This window comes from Conger conger, chromosome 13 (assembly GCF_963514075.1).
Source record: "Conger conger chromosome 13, fConCon1.1, whole genome shotgun sequence".
NCBI classification, from domain to species: Eukaryota; Metazoa; Chordata; class Actinopteri; order Anguilliformes; family Congridae; genus Conger; species Conger conger.
Window position 1 is genome coordinate 44,892,474 of NC_083772.1, and position 2,500 is coordinate 44,894,973.

The following is a 2,500-nucleotide window of genomic DNA, read 5'->3' on the forward strand; positions in this document are numbered from 1 at the left end:
CCTGAGATTAAGAGTCTCATGCTCTACCGACTGAGCTAGCCGGGCGAGGGTAAACAATATCTGGCAGCAACTTCCCGGCAGAGTGACATCACTTCATCACCTGATCTTGTGAAAAAGAATGTCTGGATAACTTCAACTCAGGAACCCGGCAGCCTTCGGCTGTATGTCTCTGTGGCGCAATCGGTTAGCGCGTTAGGCTGTTAACCGAAAGGTTGGTGCTTCAAGCACACCCAGGGACGGTGGACTGTCCACCTCATCATTTTCATCGTAACTTTCTGATTCGCAAGCATGACCCAACTTAGGCTTCTGAGCTTTGTCTCACACAGCATTTGCGATATTGCAGAAACAACAAGCAACATTGCAAAATACACATTTCAAAAAAGCGAAGTACAGGTAAGATTTCTCCAACATGGTGCAATGACAACTCGTTTCATTGCTCTCTTTCTCTACTTTTACATTACATGAAAACAAGGAGAAATCACATCATATCACAATAATATAAAGTATCATTTTGTCAGAAATGCCACCAGGATGAGCCAATCTTTGCACTTACGATACCAGCAGGTCGGTAGTCAGGTGTGGGGAAAACAAGGCACCGCTGGGATTCGAACCCAGGATCTCCTGTTTACTAGACAGGCACTTTGACCAACTAAGCCACAGCGCCTGATGCTGCCTCTGCACTTGGTTATACTCTTCTTTCAAACAATTGATGTCTCCAGTGCGTTCAGTAAAGGTAACGCCCAACGTGGGGCTCGAACCCACGACCCTGAGATTAAGAGTCTCATGCTCTACCGACTGAGCTAGCCGGGCTTGTGTAAACTGCAGCTGGCAGCAACTTTCCGGCAGAGTGACATCACTTCATCACCTGATCTTGTGAAAAAGAATGTCTGGATAACTTCAACACAGGAACCCGGCAGCCTTCGGCTGTATGTCTCTGTGGCGTAATCGATTAGCGCGTTCGGCTGTTAACCGAAAGGTTAGTGGTCCGAGCCCACCCAGGGACGGTGGACTGTCCACCACATCATTTTCATCATAACTTTCTGATGCGCAAGCATGACCAAACTTAGGCTTCTGAGCTTTGTCTCACACAGCATTTGCGGTATTGCAGAAACGCCAAGCAACATTGCAAAATACACATTTCAAAAAAGCGAAGTACAGGTAAGATTTCTCCAACATGGTGCAATGACAACTCGTTTCATTTCTCTCTTTCTCTACTTTTACATTAGATGAAAACAAGGAGAAATCACATCATATCACAATAATATAAAGTATCATTTTGTCAGAAATGATGCAAAAGATGTCACCAGGATGAGCCAATCTTTAAACTTTTCATGCCAGCTTGTAGGTAGTCAGGTGTGGGGAAAACAAGGCACCGCTGGGATTAAAACCCAGGATCTCCTGTTTACTAGACAGGCACTTTGACCAACTAAGCCACAGCGCCTGATGCGGCATCGGTACTTGGTTATACTCTTCTTTCAAACAATTGATGTCTCCAGTGCGTTCAGTAAAGGTAACGCCCAAGTTGGGGCTCGAACCGACGACCCTGAGATTAAGAGTCTCATGCTCTACCGACTGAGCTAGCCGGGCGAGGGTAAACGATATCTGGCAGCAACTTCCCGGCAGAGTGACATCACTTCATCACCTGATCTTGTGAAAAAGAATGTCTGGATAACTTCAACACAGGAACCCGGCAGCCTTCGGCTGTATGTCTCTGTGGCGCAATCGGTTAGCGCGTTAGGCTGTTAACCGAAAGGTTGGTGGTTCAAGCACACCCAGGGACGGTGGACTGTCCACCTCATTATTTTCATCGTAACTTTCTGATGCGCAAGCATGACCCAACTTAGGCTTCTGAGCTTTGTCTCACACAGCATTTGCGATATTGCAGAAACAACAAGCAACATTGCAAAATACACATTTCAAAAAAGCGAAGTACAGGTAAGATTTCTCCAACATGGTGCAATGACAACTCGTTTCATTTCTCTCTTTCTCTACTTTTACATTAGATGAAAACAAGGAGAAATCACATCATATCACAATAATACAAAGTATCATTTTGTCAGAAATGTTGCAAAAGATGTCACCAGGATGAGCCAATCTTTGCACTTTTCATGCCAGCAGGTAGGTAGTCAGGTGTGGGGAAAACAAGGCACCGCTGGGATTCAAACCCAGGATCTCCAGTTTACTAGACAGGCACTTTGACCAACTAAGCCACAGCGCCTGATGCGGCATTGGTACTTGGTTATACTCTTCTTTCAAACTATTGATGCCTCCAGTGCGTTCAGTAAATGTAACGCCCAACGTGGGGCTCGAACCGACGACCCTGAGATTAAGAGTCTCATGCTCTACCGACTGAGCTAGCCGGGCGAGGGTAAACGATATCTGGCAGCAACTTCCCGGCAGAGTGACATCACTTCATCACCTGATCTTGTGAAAAAGAATGTCTGGATAACTTCAACACAGGAACCCGGCAGCCTTCGGCTGTATGTCTCTGTGGCGCAAT

The 2,500-nt window shown here is 46.1% G+C and overlaps 3 non-coding genes across 3 annotated transcripts in view; all 3 read right to left on the bottom strand.

The window, feature by feature from the left end:
• The window catches only part of trnak-cuu (transfer RNA lysine (anticodon CUU)), a 73-nt gene extending 28 nt beyond the window's left edge, over positions 1 to 45 (bottom strand). Inside the window, exon 1 of the tRNA in view lies at positions 1 to 45. This exon is cut by the window's left edge and continues 28 nt beyond it. This is a non-coding gene — a tRNA (tRNA-Lys).
• A 545-nt stretch (positions 46 to 590) lies between these two features.
• trnat-agu (transfer RNA threonine (anticodon AGU)) lies at positions 591 to 664 on the bottom strand. The gene has a single exon. It is a non-coding gene; the product is annotated as a tRNA-Thr (tRNA).
• Positions 665 to 737: 73 nt separating this feature from the next.
• On the bottom strand, positions 738 to 810 carry trnak-cuu (transfer RNA lysine (anticodon CUU)). Its single transcript has one exon. It is a non-coding gene; the product is annotated as a tRNA-Lys (tRNA).
• Between the last annotated feature and the right edge of the window lie 1,690 nt (positions 811 to 2,500).